General features: G+C 44.4%; 1 protein-coding gene across 1 annotated transcript in view; it reads left to right on the plus strand.

Annotated features, from left to right (window-relative positions):
• Window positions 1-16,670, plus strand: part of raraa (retinoic acid receptor, alpha a) — a 145,471-nt gene that overhangs the window by 38,389 nt on the left and 90,412 nt on the right. The window contains exon 2 of the mRNA XM_080049624.1: window positions 5,250-5,372. The gene's annotated coding sequence lies outside the window, so the exon portion shown is untranslated. The remainder of the gene's footprint in view (window positions 1-5,249; window positions 5,373-16,670) is intronic.

The following is a 16,670-nucleotide window of genomic DNA, read 5'->3' on the forward strand; positions in this document are numbered from 1 at the left end:
TAGACTTTAGCTCTGTCTATACAGTGACACTGTAGCCTACTCGCAAGCAACTTTTTTTTATTTTTTTAAGATATTTTAGAGTAGAGCCGCTGCTGGCCGAGGCCCATGGGGGGGGGACCCTACCAACTGAGCTAAGGGCGCCCCACAAGCAACCCTTTTAAAACGAATACTGAAACAGAATTAACGCAGGTAGAACACTGATAAATGTTACTTCTGACAATTCAGAATCAGTACCATCGAGTATCGTTCGAACAAAGCCGTCCTTGTTTTTCCTACTGTATATCCATGTCATTGTGAATACAATTTGAAATTAAATGAAACAGTCTTTAGCAGCAGTTTAGCCGCTAATAGCTTCGTACTGGCCTTCCTGTTAAGAAAACAGTTCTGTGTGAAGTGACGTGAACTAAATGCACAGCGCTGTGGATGCAGCGACATGTCCATGACTGTGAAAAAGTAGAAAAGGTCCTCTGTAAGGATGACTTCTGTTCATTCTAACTCAATGTCGTTCATTCTTTTCAGCATTCTAGCAGTCAACTCAGTGAGTGCAATGTTATTATAACCCATAGAGGCAGCAGCAGCCAGACCCATGAAACTAAGACCTGAGCCTCTACAGCAGGGGTGTCAAACATACGGCCCGCGGGCCGGATCCGGCCCGCGAGATGATTTGATCAGGCCCGCGACCTGTAGAGCATAAATTTCTGAGTATGTCAAAAAAAAAAGTAAGTCTCTAGCCCATTCCTGTGAGGAGTTATGAATTTTTAAAGAAATAACCGAAATGCCCACTCCTGCCGCTAGGGGGCAGCCTAAATAAAAAAAGCACATTTTAGCAACGTGGGAAATGGTAAATGGCAATCCTGCTTCACCGCTATTAATGTTTCCTACAGTGCTTTATGGCAAAGTAAAAACCAAAAAAAAAAAAACATTTTTATTTTTAGTACATTTATTTTATTACTTTTTTATAAAAATAAAACTATTTTTATTTTTAGTGCTGAACAATTAATGTACTAGCAAGCGTGGTGTGTCTGCGGCTCTGTGTGCGCAAAACGAGCAGGAGCATGCTAGTGTAGGCCTACAAGATTTATTTCCTAATTTTCAATGCTGCTTTATTTTTATGTTTTAAATTGGGAAAAACGAATTCCAAAACAACCAATAACCTCTGTATTTAAAAATAAATCAAAACAGTAGAAGTTGCACTTTTATTTAATTGTATTTTGTCTGCATGTTTGCACAAAATGTGTCCCTGTACATATAGTAAACAAAATTGGACAACTGTAAGGTCAGTGCCTGTTGTATTTGTGTATTCAAATAAACAGTTGTTTATTTCATTAGTGCACATTGGCATCTTTGAGCAAAATACCCCCAAAATTTTTGCTGCGGCGCTGCGCGCCGCACCTCCTATTCCCATGGCCGGCAGCAACCTTTACTAAGACATCTCCTGGGGGGTACAGAGATCCCTTGTGATCCGTGATAATGTAGGTTACAAATGTAGGCTGAGTGATAAAGCATATTACTGAAAAACAAAGTTAGGGATTTGGAGTTATTTTGCCATTATTTTACTAGTCCGGCCCACCTGAGATCAGAGAGGCTGTATGTGGCCCTCGAACCAAAATGAGTTTGACACCCCTGCTCTACAGTATAAACCCAAATAATCCCTTGAATTAAATAATACATTATTATAGCACTCCTCATTTTCTCTGGAGCTCAACCTCCACGCCCTTGTGCCACTCATCTGAAGACTCGTTCCCCTTGATGTTTGTTTAATTCATATGACCTTTTTGATGTAACCGGGCAAGCTAAGATCCTTCTCTGTTACCTAGCCTGGTCACAGTGCGTTCACAGTGTGTGTGTTGTGGTCAGGGAAGGTTCAGTATTTAGTTGTTTGTGTGTGTGTGCGTGTGTGCGTGCGTGCGTGCGTGCGTGCGTGCGTGCGTGCGTGCGTGCGTGCGTGTGTGTGTGCGCGTGCCTTCCCACTGGGGTTATCACGGTTGAGTGAATGTTGGCCGGCGGACAGTAGCGCTGATCACATTTGATGATGGAAATGCATACCACAGAGGATTGTGGGTGTTTGTGTGTGTACACACTATGCGGGTTTACCGGCAGAGCAATGGCAGGCACATCAAGAAGGTCACGAGAGTCCTAGCTGTGTCTGTGTGGCTGGCATTAATCTCTCTGTCTCTGCCTATTTGTCTCTCTTTTCTGCTGAATCTCCCCCCGCTCTTGTAGCTTTAATGTCCTTCCTCTTTTCTTTCTTTCTCCTCTGTTTTTGCATCTCATTGCCCCCCCCCACCACCTCACCTGTTTGTTCTTGTCAATTCCCATTTCCTTATAGAACATCTACGTACAGTCTGTCATTCTGCATTACTTCATTATGGCCCACATGCCTCTGCCTCGTGTCCTCATTGTCTCTCTCTCTCTCTCTTTCTCTCTCTTCCCTTTTAATCTCTCTTCCTCTCTGTTCATCTCTTCATCCCTCGCCGCTCTGAGTCTTGGCATTTAGGCCTGTAATTGAGCTGGCGTCACTTTGAATACCTCATAAAGCAGGAAGAGCCCAGAGAATCCCGTCATTGTTTGCTGTGCCCGTTCCGTGGGCTGCTCTGTGTGAGAGTTTGTTAGAGGGAGAGAGAAATAGAACATGAGAAAGATTTAGCAATTTTTTACGAATTGCATTGCATGGTTTTTTGTATTTTTGTGTGTGTCATTTTCACAATAAGAGCTTTGTTCCTCTTTAGCGCATACAAGGAGACAAAATTCCCATAATAATTAATAATTAATATAAAGAGACTTTCCAAGTGGTTTCCATGGTTTAGTTCATTTTTCAAAGAAACTGCTTTTCCAGTGTGAGGATTGGCAAGCTTTCCATGTTTCATATCATTTCAAACCGAATGTCTTCAGTTTGTTGTTTGGACAAAACAAAACAGATGGAGGTTTCTCCCTGAACTCTGGGGGATATTGTGACGGGCCTTTTTGCTATTCTCTTTCGATTGTTTGATGAAGAGAAGAAGAAAATCCTTAGTTGCAGCAGGCCTACCTGTCAGATTTGTCATGAGTCAGTTTAAAGCCAGCTTATTGAAGCCTACACCACGTCTTTTCCTTGGAACAATTCGAGTAATTCAAGTGACATTTTCATCTGCTGCACTAGATCAGATAGTTTTTTTTCTCAACACACCATCATCATCACCATTCCCAAAAAGTCAAATGAAGCAACGGCCCACTCTTTTTTCCAAAACATTTTTTGACAGCTGCTTCGTCACACTGCTAACGAATTCCAGCATACACTTGTACACACACACACACACACACACACACACACACACACACACACACACACACACACACACACACACACACACACACACACAAATACCTTGGCACAAATCCCTGGCTGACTGCAGTGGTACTGAACAATCAGGGTGAGGTTGTGTGGTCTCCTTTTTTTTGATGCAGCACATAGTTGAAATCTTTTTACCTTTCACTTCTGCCTACAAGTCTCTGGGGCAGAGTGTGTGTGTGTTAGTTAATGTGTGTGAGAGAGAGGAATGGGTAAAGTGCTTGGGACTCTTTAAATGAGTTTGCCTTTTCAGGTGAGAGGCAGAGGTGGAAAGAGAGAGACCGTGAGTGAGAGAGTAAGGAGGAGAGAGAGAAATAGTCTGAGTTCTCGAGTTGCAAATGGGAAAGAGGATCCACTGCAGGATGCCCTACAGGCAACTAGTGTAGCACACACACACACACACACGCACGCACACACACACACAGTCTGAAGGGGCAAAAATGAAATATGAAACAGTAGCAGCACAAATATCGGCACATACAGTAAGAGACAGCTAGTCTAAGAGCTTTCACACACTGAGACACGCACACCAAACTGTGTGTGTGTGTGTGTGTGTGTGTATACGTGTCTTTGTTCTGTCTGGCTGTACTCTTGGCACGTAAATCATAATGGATCTCATTATCCAGCTGGGCTGGCTTGGTGGGGCCTGTCTGGCGGTAGATGATAGCTGGATGGCTGAAGGGTTGCCACACACACACACACACACACACACACACACACACACACACACACACACACACACACACACACACACACACACACACACACACACACACACACACATGCATACTCAGCTTTATCCATGCATGTATTTGGTTTAACTAGCGTAGATACTGTAGCAGTACATATATTTTATTCTTACTTGAATTACATCAACAGGACAGACGGCTACACACATGTGCGCACGCACTCAAACGTGCACACACGTGTGTTTGCAGCCCATCCAGACACAATGGACATTAGTGGCTCAGCTTGCCATCAGACAGAAGGGGAAGTGATGCAGAGCAGAGGGAGGGACAGATGAAAAATGGAACTTATCCTCTTGTTCCCTCTCTTGTCATCAACCCTCCCTCCCTCTCTTTCTTTCTGTCTTTCTCTTTCTTTCTTTTTTCCTCTCCGTCACTTGTCCAGAGGACACCAGCAGATGCCTGTTTGTCCCTGGAGGTGAGCGGGGCTTGTGCTGCTGCCATATTTCCTTTCCTCCTTTTCCCAGCACAGTCTCCCACATAGGCTGCAAGTAAATCATGAATCACTCGCACAGCCCATGCAGAACATTTTGCTTGTAACGGTGGGGAGAAGAAAAAAAAAAACTTGTGTCCCAGTAAATCACATTTTGCGAGTCTTGTACACAAGCAGGCACACACGCCGAAGCCATTTCTGTATCCGAACAGTGCTTGGCTTTGCTTTTATGCTGTGAAAACAGGCGGATCAGTTTGGTTGCTCATAACACAGTTAGGGCCTACACCATTTGTCTGGACATGACCATTACCCAAGCCAATTACTGGCTGGTGCACAGGCGGCTCGCCAACAACCTAATGTTTTCCCGTCATGCCTGCCCCCCCCCTCCTCCGCCAAACCACACACACACACACACACACACACACACACACACACACACACACACACACACACACACACACACACACAGCAGAGAGGAAGGATGGAGGGCCTTGGGCGACACCCCCCACCCCTACCCGGCTGACTGATACAGCTAATAAACTTTCATTTAAGCTAATGTTCCCTTTTTTTCTGTTTTCTCTTCCCTCAATTCCACTCTCTCTTGCCTTATCTTTCACTCTGTGCTCTCTATTTTTACACTGTTCATTTTCCTCTCTCTCTCTCTCTCTCTCTCTCTCTCTCTCTGTCTCTCTCTCTCTCTCTCTCTCTCTCTCTCTCTATTTTTCCTGTCTGCGTGCGCCAGGAGAAGGGCCCATCCGAGCAATCGATGAGTGCAGTCCACCAGCCGGAAGACCAGTTGGCCGAACAGCACACCACTCAATCAGTCTGAACAACAACACAAAAGAGCTGCTGGCAACCAACAGAGGTAGACACACACACACTCTCTCCATATATATACAGCACTAGATCCTGAACTGAACTCATTTCATAAATCATACATGCACCCTGCAACGGCACTGTGTTTTTGTAGATATCAATACAAAGCCTACTAAATCAACAACAACACATCAAAGATTGAAGACTCATCTTTAAAATAGCATGCAGCAGGGGCCAAGCCGGAGCAGCTTTGGCTCAACGTCTCCTTGCCACTGCCAGCCCTTCTATCTTTGAATACTCTAGGTGCTGTGCTAATTAAACTTTCAGACAAAGCAACAGCTATCATTCTCCTTTATTTATAGCAGCTGAGCTGAGGCTTTTGTCTGAGACCGCATTGGGCTCTGTGTGTAACACGTGTGGTTTATCCCTGTGCTGCTTACCGTGTCAGTATGTGTTGACAGTGGACATGCTCTGCGCAACCACACCGCTCGCAAGTGTTTTAGTCCTACAGTTCTACTATGTGTGTGTGTGTGTGTGTGTGTGTGTGTGCGTGCAGTGATGGTGATTTCTAGGATTTGTGTGGGGTTTCTTTGCATTGCGTTTCTTATGACCTTTAGTATATACACGTCTTGCCTTTGTGAACGCTCACAGGTGCTATATGTGTTCTCGTTGTTTTAAGCTTGTGTAACTTAAAGTTGATAACTTTATTATTTACATGGTAGTTTGTTCAAGGATTAACCTTATTTATGCAACAACAAAAAAAGTGAACAGCTGTTTTCATGCCATGACCAATGTCAGAAAACAGTGAAAATGCCAATCACAGTTTCCAAAACAGACAACAGAATAATCTTTTTCAAATGTTTTGTTTAACCACCGGTCTAAAAGCCATTCTGTTTTAAATAATAAATAATAAAGAAACTCAGGAAATGCTTTCCTGCTTAAAATATTTCAACATGGTCCATGCAGGACGCAACAAAACATTAACAAGAAAAGCAAGCGCCCTCCTGGCTACACAGTGTGCCCAATTACACCAATCATGCCTCGTTACTGTAGTACAGTATTTATAGACACTGTACACTAATGAGTGTATCTGGCGTGACAACCCGAAAGGCTAATCTTAGCCATTTTAAAAAGGTCAACATTTTGGTTAAAAGTTGCAATCAAACCAAATTAAAAGTGATTTTCCTAGCCCAATCTCATGATGAGTATAATTGGTTCCTCAAGACTTATGTGTTAAAAAATGCGCCAGAGTGTCCAGACAACAACATCCTGAGCCCCTGCTAATTGAAATCATCTCTTCATGTGTCACAAGTCAGGATCCATTAAGACAGATTAGGCCCCGGCGAACAGTAAACTGCAGCAAATCAGGGTCACGGGCAGTCGCAGGGGGGAAATCCCTCCGCTGCACACTCTCCCTTCAGCAGCAGAGGCGTATATTTGCCAGTGAGCAAGTATAGCCGACAGTGTGGCTCTTATAAGCGCGCACAGACACACACACACACACACACACACACACACACACACACACACACACACACACACACACACACACACACACACTCACACATACCACATACCACACACACACACACACACACACACTATCCGGCTCACTCCCCTGTCAAGGCCCTTTGCCAGCTTTTGATATGTGAAAGCTAAGGAGAGTGCTTGATCTGTTGACTGAACAACAACAGCCTGAAGTAGAATTGCCTCATTTCCCTCCTTTACCCACTGAACTCCAGGCGAACACACCAACACCCCCCGCGCCTCCCCCTCCATGTTCTCCTTTTTTCTCTCCCTTGTCTCTGAATTGCTTCTGATGCTTAAAAGGAGCAAAGACAAGTGTCACCCCTCCTTCCAGAGAAGAGGCAAAAGAAGGTGGTGATAGAAATATCCTGGGTATGAATTAAGTAAGGGATAATGTATTGTCTTGCCGTTAACTATACATTATCCCACTTATTACACGGCTAAAAACTTAATTAAGTCGTTCATTGAAGCAAATAATGGTTTTAAGTTTGGTTGTATTGCTTACGGTACACAAAATAGTCGGCTACAGACTTCCTCCATAGGCCAAACTTACTCGCGTTGCCTTGACTGGAGTCCTTTCAGACCTTAACCATTACTCTGAAGTTCCCTGCTCTCCAGATACATTCAAAGTAATGTTGAAAAGGGAATCCATTGTTTTTGAGGGAGTACTATGTACCCTTTGTAGAAACCTGTCAGCAGATTGATATGGCAGGAAGTGATCCATCAGAACAATGTCCGTAGGTCCATAGCAATGGTGAATTATCCTTAACAGCGGGTATTATTGCCTGTAGAATGCAGTGATTGACCAATCAGAACCATAGATAGTATATAAAAGAAGATCAGAACCCAGCAGGTATCAGGGCCGTGTAATAATGTGTTTGTCCCCCTGAAACGGGTGTGTACTGTATTACTTATATATTTAGCTACGGGAGACCGGGGCTAGTAGGCACACTTTTTACTCTAGTGAGAATTGCTCATCACCTAAACATCTTTCAATAGTCTTTCCTACATTAAATTGAAGCCTACGGTGTTGTCTTGAAATGTGTACCCCTTACTTTTTCTAACTTTTTGTAATAAAGAAGAAATTAATCATCAAAGACACCCTTACACATTGTGACAACCAACCCCATAAAGGGGTCGGTTGTCACACACTATGGGGTTGTTTGTCACAATGTTATCTTAATGGGAACAATCTTAAAAAGAAGGCAAGAAAGCAGAACTAAATTTGAAAGTTTAATTGCATTGTCAAGTTGACAAATAGGCCTACATAACTTATTGTAGCGTTGGCAGCTGGTCTAGTTAGGGATGCACTGGGTTGTTATGATTTTTTTGTTTTGCATGCTTGTTGCCTTTTCCTGCTCTACTGTATTCTATCCTTCTCTGGGGTGTCAGTGAGGATACACTTGACAATTTCTTTCGTTATTGGGTTCCTTTTCTGGCTGCAGCCTTTGGATAACATGTGACAACCAACCCCCCAAAAAAAGTGACGACCAACCCCAACTTGAATTTCTTGCTAGCATCAAGGCCAACAACCATCTGACAACTAATTAGCTTGCTAACCACAATATAATAGTTTACCCTTCACACTTTTTTAGGGTTACAAGTGTTTTGTTATAAACCCATTGTGTAAAAGCCTAGAAGAAAAATACTGAGGAGCTAAATATTTTCAATTTGACATGAAAAACACAAAGTCCTCTCACCTCAAATTCAGCAGTCTAACTCCAAGGAAGACTATGTAGGTGACCTGATCCCAATTCTGGATATTTACATACCAAAACTTCATAGACAGCGCCTTCTGGTTCCAAGATATAATGATTGTGACAACCAACCCATGTGACATATAACCCCGTTCTCCCCTATATTTACTGCCATACAAATCGCTCCCCCACCCGAATATGTGTAGGTGCAAACCATGCTGCATGTTCATCCATCCATGGGTGGAGAGTGCCCCCCCATATACTGTATGCTCTGTCGCTGGAGGTGTTGTTGCAGTAGGCAGAGGCAGATAGTCTTAGTATTTTTTAATAAGACAGCAATAACAGTAAATCCTACAGGCTAATCACCCACTTGACACTCCTACCCCCCTCCTCTCCCCCCCAAATAAAATAAAATAAAAACAGAGCGATGCAGCATCACCCTGCTGCCGCCTTCAATTACTCCATTCATCATGCATCTTATCTGGCCGCCGGTTTGATTGAGTGTGCAATGGGAGGCGTCGCAAACCCCTGCATTCTCTACACCAGTGTTAGTGTGTCCCTGTATGTGTGTGTGTGTGTGTGTGTGTGTGTGTGTGTGTGTGTGTGTGTGTTGTCGACAGGAAAGGCAAACTGCATTTTGGGTTGGTGCGGGGTAGTGGGTATGTGGCGGCGGGTGTATATTGGATGTATGGGGATGTATAAGATGTGTGGAGAGAGGCTGAAATGCAGAGTGTGTGTGTTCTTGTGCACGCAAGATCTACAGGAGTGTATAAATCAAACCAGATGATCATCCCCCACTCTGATCCGCTCTGTCTCAGCGAGCACATTTCTCTCTTTTCCCCCTCCTACTGTCCCTGTACTTCCTTCCTTCCCTCCTTCCCTCTCTTACTCTTTCTCCTCCTCCTCTTCTTATTCTACTACTTCTTCTCCTCCTCTGAAACAGATTTGTCTAGATGGGGTAGGGGGGCTTGTCTAATATCCAGCAGCGCCGGGCGTTGTGAGAGACGGGCGACACATTTTAATAAGCAAACCGGGTGCTGTAATCTAGCGAGCCTGGGAGGGAGATTAGTCTTGATTGATGCCGGGCCTTGCCTAATGGTCCAGCCTACGGCTTCCCTGCCCCCAAATTGGTGGTAATGAAAGTTTTGTGCAAATTGAGATGGAGGAAAATAAGGCATCCCCCTCTCATCTCCCACTCTCACTCTCTCCGTCTTCATTCATTCTTTGCATTCCACCCTCGCCCCTGCGTCTTGGGCGCCTTATAGTGTTCATTTTCCCCTCCTCCGCTCTCTCATTCTTTCTCGACAAGGTGTGCCCTTCTCTCTTGTTTTCCTCCGTCATTCTTCTCTTTATCTATTTCATGTTCCCTCTTTCAAGCTGTCCCTCATTCGCTCATCATTGTTCATTCTCTCTTAGCCCCTCCAGCTCTCCGGTCTCTCTACCAAAATCGATTTGTCCCTCATCTGCTGTCTCTCCTTTTTTCCTCTATCCCTCACTTTCTCTCTCTCTCTCTCTCTCTCTCTCTTTCTTTCACAGTTATATAGTTTTTTCCTCAGGCATTCCCATAGTCGGCCTCCGTCCCTACTTAACTCCATCTCCAAGTTATTTACTTTTACTTACACCCTCATTTGCTCCCTACCTCCTCCTGTTCTTGTCCATGCCTGTAGGACATGCTTTGTGTGTGTGCATGAGCGTGTGTGTGCAGAATCAGGTTGGAGGTGCTATTGCCTCCGTCTGTTTCTCCATCTTCTTTCTGTGCCTCCCCTTATTTTTCTTTTTTTTCTTTCTTCTCTTCATTCCACCAAATGACTTTCAGCTTGTCCCACTGGCAAACTCTTGTGTTATTCCATGCATTTGTCAGACTGCTTTTTTTTTTTATTCTTTTTTTTAGCAATATCACAGATTCCAGTAAGTCACTCCAAGCAAATGCCAGTTTAGTCATAGTGATTTTGCAGTGAGCCGTCTGAAGTTTGTAATTGATGAATGTGTTTGCTTTGAATACGTATAAGATGAACACCGATATGGCATTTAAAGAAAGAGAGGTCCGGCTATAGAAAAATAAAAATGAACTTGAAGTAAGAAGACATTGTATCTCAAGAAAATCGGTCTATTTTCTGTGTGCAAGAAAGAACTAAGGCAACAATGCTCTGCAGCAAATCTATCCAGATGAAATTGCTAAATTCCTGCCTGCGTGGGTGTATGTGAGTTTGTATGAAGCGCAGGGAATTGAGGTTTCATAAGTAATGCATGGGCAAATGAGTGTCCTTACTTATCTCCCAACTTCCTCTGAGAGAGAGAGAGAGAGAGAGCGAGGGAGAAAGAGAGAGATAGAGAGAGAGAGAGAGAGAGAGAGAGAGAGAGAGAAAGAGAGTCAAAAACAGAGAGGGAAAAAAACACATGAGAACTAAATGCTGGGGAGTGAAGAGCAGCCTGGGGGGGAAAAACAAGAGGCAGCTAGTGGTGTGTGGTGGTGGGTGGGCAGCACCGCTAATCCAGTGGTAATAGAAGACCACAGTACTGTATGTTACATTTGATATTCCGACTGTTATAAAATCCCCTGAGAAATGGATGGTAATTGTGTAAACTCCAATGGGATTCTTGCCCTCTGGGAGTTTGGCTTATGATTGTTGTGTGTGTGCACGTATTGTATAAAACAGTGTTAGGCTGCATGTGTGCACACGAACAACGCAGCGCTTTTTGGCTCATCTATACATTCAAACATTTACCCGTGCACACGTACGAGCTAGTTGAGTATGTACGCGTGCTAGCCCGCTATCCAGCTCCCCAAGAGCAGAGCGACTGTCTTCTGGCACTTTCTAAGCCCCCCCCCTCTCTCTTCTTTACTCCCACGCACCCCCTCTCTACTCTACTATTTTCTTTTTCGAGAACGCCGCTGCCAAACTTGTCCTCCTCCTCCCACGCTGCCACCTTGAGTTATGCACTGATCTATCATTAATAGCTTCATTAGCATATTGCTCCCTCCGAGGTGCTTGTGTGTATATCGTTCTGACTGCAGCGTGTTCACACTCACACATCGTTAAACAGGCCAACATCGTGAAACCTCTGTGTGACAAAAGCAGCGGTGGGGTAGCCTACGAGGAGGTCATATAGCACCCAATACAGTCGGAGAGTAAAAGTGTTTGCACGCCACGGTCCGCCCGCATAAGCGTTCCCCTACTCTGTTCCCCTTCGAGGCCTCCTGTAAAACTGTGTTTCCTAACCCTATATTGCGCAACCAGCATACTTTTGCAATATCCTTGAGATGAATGTGATCAAGAAGAGCGTCTATTCCAAAAACCCAATCTGTATTCCAACCAGGGCAAGAGAGAAAGACCAGTTTGATGCGTAACAGTTACGATGCAGCAGAGTTGGGGTCGCTCAGCCCGTGAATGAGTGGCAGCCGACTGTGAAGTTTATCTTGGCGAGGGGTCGGCCCTTGCTGATTGCTCACCCAAAGTCTGCGGTTTGGGATCCCAGACAACACACAATATAATCCCGCTTCCCTGAGTGTGGGTGGGTCATTTCAGATTGGATGTGGCCTCTCTCCACAGGAGCTGTTTGGGGCTGTGTAAGGTTCACACTCTGCTGGCCGAAGTGGTTTGTTAAGAGCTGATTGTTTATTTTTCCTTTTGGGGAGGGGGAAGGGAGAGAGAGAGAGAGAGGGAGGTTTATAATGTATGAGCTGGATGACGGAAACATGGATTGTGGCTTGGGCTGTAAACTCGTGGGAATTCTTAGTTCCTTTTTTTTCAACTGTTTAGCTTGTGTTTAAAATGTCCATTGGTCATTGGCGTGCAGTAAGTTGGCACTTTTCAATACATTGTGCAAGTTTTTTTATGCAGGCCTGGCCAATACTCCTCACTGTTATTTGGGAGACAGCAGGGCCATTTTAATAAATAAACCCTTTGGGACAAACCGTGAACAATGGATAATGGTTGGCTGCTCCCTCCCTCTTACATTTTCTCTGCCTCTGCTTCACTGGATTCTGATTTCAACACCGTTTGTATGAAGCTTTTTATTGTGATCGCTTCGATTATGTACCTTACCTCCTAGTGGTTATCTACCTCTCAGGAAACAGACAACTGGAGGGGCAATAACGCAAGAAAAAGCCAGAGCATATGAATAGCCTCCGTTTGCCCGAATGTTCTCCTCCCACATCATAGTTTTATGGCGGATGATGCTGTGAGGTATTAAACGGGCTGATGGAGCGCTTTGATGTTCCCTCTTTCGTATGACGGTTGGATATGCCTGATGGTATCCAGGCAGTAGTGGGGAGGGGGTTGTACATTCCCCTGGTTGGTTGCAGGGTGCGTCTGTGTGTGTGTGTGTGTGTGTGTGTTGTGTGTGTGTGTGTCTGTCTGTGTGTCTGTGTGTTTGAGAGGTGCTGATGGGAAAGAGACGAATGGTGTGCCAGTGTCAGAAATGGTCATGTGCTGAGGGAAAGGGTAGGGGAGGATGGAAGGGAAGGGAAGGGAGACGGAGAGGGCTTGACTGATTAACCTGTTTACCTCCCTGAAAATGCTCCGGGCGCCATTCTGATTAAAGTTCAGTCTTTTCATCTATCATCTGGGCCATGGACTGAGTGGGCTTGAGCCTTCACAGCTGCCGTTACAAAACACTGTCAAAACCATTTCAGCTCCAACACCAAAATGACCAGTTAGCCTCATTTGCATCTTATCCTATCTCGTCAGCTCTAGAACCACACTTCCTTATCATTCTGTCATTTCTCTCTCTCTCTCTCTCTCTCTCTCTCTCTCTCTCTCTCTCTCTCTCTCTCTCTCTCTCTCTCTCTCTCTCATACATGCAAATATGTCTCTCTTTCTGTACCCCCCACCCTGTCGGCTTTTAAGCGCTTGTGTGTCTCAAGCCTGTTTCTCTCCGGTGACGTGCTTTGCCCCAACTCAAGGCTTTTAGCGCCTCCTGCATAATACGATTACACCCGTTTGGAGACGTGATATTGTCAACGGCTTTCTAAAAATATCTCTTCCAGTCCAGCCATAGCCGCAGCAGCAGCAGAGTAACACACTGCGAGCAGGCCGAAATGCAGCCATTCATTGGGCAGAGGCAGATCGGCACAAAATGTTCTGGCCACTCAAGCAACAAATGTAAGCCCTTTAAAAGCTTTTTGCACCGTCATAGACCCGGTTTGTGTGAGGACAGCTGGATGGGGAAGGTAGGAGCAGAAGAAAGGAAGGTTGGCCAATTATATCCTGCCATGAAGCATCAAGACACATCACAGGTGCAGTGGAGATGCAGGCCTGAAACTAAAGTTGAAGAACTATTGGAAAAAGCCCCTTATATCAGAAGTCATTGTGACCATTTTCAGGAAAAGGAGGAAGTCATCTCCTGCCCTCATAACTAAGACCGTATTTGAAGCTCTTTTCCCCCCAGACCTAACCAAACCTTAATCGTGGCACTCTTAAAACATAAAACTGCTTTATTTTCCACAAAAGGGTTTAGTACGTCAGACTAGAAAAATATGGTGTGGTTCTGGATGTGCAGCTACAAATGTTTAAATCGGAGGAATTCTCGCGTTTGCCCGTAATAAAATAGATAATAAATACCTCTGACCTACCTCTTTGAAAACGGTGCCAAAGAACGTTGAGGGGATGAACACTGACAAAAATCTTTCAATCATACTCTTATTTGGCCAGTGCCAGACTTCTGCTTTTTTTGTCTTCTTTGCACCAAAAAGTGTTACCGTTTTATAAGAAAAAATACAAACCAGCGAGCCATTATATAGGAGAAAATAATGTTGAAATGGTATAACTAAACAGTGTTGTTTAATAAAAATCATCTTTTCTAAACCCTAATTTCAGCACCCGGAGCTGTCCCTATACTCTACATTATTAAATATATTCATATCCTTAGAAGAATTAAGAAACAAGATTTTACGTTGCCCAAAAAAAGGACAATTTCAAATGTAATTGGAGGGTGCCAAATAATTTAGTTCAGGGGCCATATATTTCCAATGGGCAGTTATTTGCCAACCTTAGAGCATGGTGAAGAAAAAGATCCCTTGTGAGCTCATAGTGGTTTTTTTTCTCCATCAGATTAAATTCAAGCATGTAATGTAACGTTGGGCTTGTCACCACGAGCAATCACCTTGCACTGTCCAAACCTCCGTCATGGAGACAGATATTATTGGCCCTCCTGGATTATTTCATGGCGTTCTCTCCAGCTGTTGATGTGCTTGGATCTCTCTTCTCCCTGCTTCTCTGCGATAGGTGGCAGAAAAAAAATTAGGTCAGCCGCTGCCTTTGATCATGCTTTCACTTGTTCTCCCGGGGAGCCATTCCAACCCATTTTACTTCCAAAATGCAGCTTTTGTTTCCCCTCGCTCATTCTCTCCCGTCCCTTTCTCTAATCCTCTCTCTCTCGCTTTATCTTCCACGTTCTGTCTTTTTGCGCGTGCCAGTTGAGAGTTGACTGAAAACACATGGGCACTGGCCTGCCTAGTCATGCTTCAACACACGATCCTTCGTAGTCGGTCGGGGCCAAAACAGCAAAACACAACCAGCTTTTCCCCTAAACTTGTGCTTTTCTCTCGCCTTTTTCTCGTTTCCGAAATGTCAAGGTCGACAAGGATTCCATTTGTTTGCGTTTAAGCAGATTGTAGTACATGGAATGAATTTGTTGTGTGTGTTTCCAATAGATATGAGTGACAGCATGTTATTTCAGGTTGCCTTGATGCGTGAATATATCTTCACTTGTGTTTTTTTTGTAGGTGTGTCAATTTTCCTGCGTCTGCTTCGTCAAACTTACATACAGTATATACACACAAAAGGGACTTGGTGTTTTGTTCCATTCTGAGCTGACGCTTGTGCACATCTGTGTGCGCTAAATTAGCTCACGGAGTGCTATTATTGCTCTACACGGACCTTAACCCTGGGGGCAACACAGGGTGATTTCCCCTTCCAGTGCAGACAGCCTATCTGGTGTTAAGGTGGCCTGTGATGGACTGATTTAATCCTATTGATGGTGGCCATAAGACACAGGAAGAGGGAGAGACATGTGTGTGCGAGGCATCACCCTTCACTTATACATATGGACATAACAGGGATTGTGTGTGTGTGTGTGTGTGTGTGTGTGTGTGTGTGTGTGTGTGGGCTGTGTAAAAAAAAAAAGTGAGGTCAACAAGGCTAACACAGTCCCCTGGCTGTTCTCAAGGTTAATGTGGGACTGACAGTTGCTGCCATTAGCGGCCTTCACATGCCCCCCCCCCCCCACCCCTCCAAATGTGGCGAGCTGATTCATCCCGGTGGCAGCAGTGCATTAAGATGTAACAGCTTCACTCCCAGGTGTCACTCACCCCTTCAGACAGGGGGCCTACATCATAATTTTTTACATTTCCTATTAACTCCCATTGTCTCCTTTCAACCGCGATGGTCCATTAAAAGGGTAGGCGCGCTGCCGTTACCCACCTCATTCTCACGTGTCGCCCCAACTCTTTCCTATATGTCATTTATTCCCTCTCCCGTGTCGTCCCATTGTCTTGTTAATTGCAATCCCACACACATTGTCTATATTGTCCATTACGGGGGACAGGAGCCTTGTTCTTAAGTGTCACCGGCGCTTTAGGTGCTAGCTCATTGATTTTCATAGTCTTTGCGTGACTTACACACGCACTAGAGAGGTGGGGCGGTCGAGAAAGGGATAAAGAAAAAAAAAATACCATCAAGAAGAAATGCACGCTGGCATGTTGAAGATCACCCAAACCATCGAAAACCTCATTTACATTTTAATTCAAAGACATTAAGCAGATGCTCTTATCAAGTGTAGGTCACTGTTCAATGTCTTGCTCAAGGACGCTTTAGGTGAGCAGGGCTGCACATTAAAGTGAAAAACTGTCAGATAAGCCCTTTACTTTAAATGTTTTCATCCTTAGTAGTCGCATTTAATTTGTTGTTGCCATTGTAGTGTCGTGTTTTGTGTGGTTCCATGCAATATATCTAATGAACAAAGCTATAGCACACTAGATTGGCAGGCAGCTTTGTTTAGAAAATAGACTGGGGAAAAACAACTACATTGCAAAGGGAAAAAAATAGTTGCAGAAAGTAGAGATTGAAAAAGTGGAGCAGACTCGGCCCAACATTTGAGAGAGGGAAAAAATATATCCTTGC

This window comes from Ammodytes marinus (assembly GCF_949987685.1).
Source record: "Ammodytes marinus genome assembly, chromosome: 20".
Taxonomy (NCBI): Eukaryota; Metazoa; Chordata; class Actinopteri; order Uranoscopiformes; family Ammodytidae; genus Ammodytes; species Ammodytes marinus.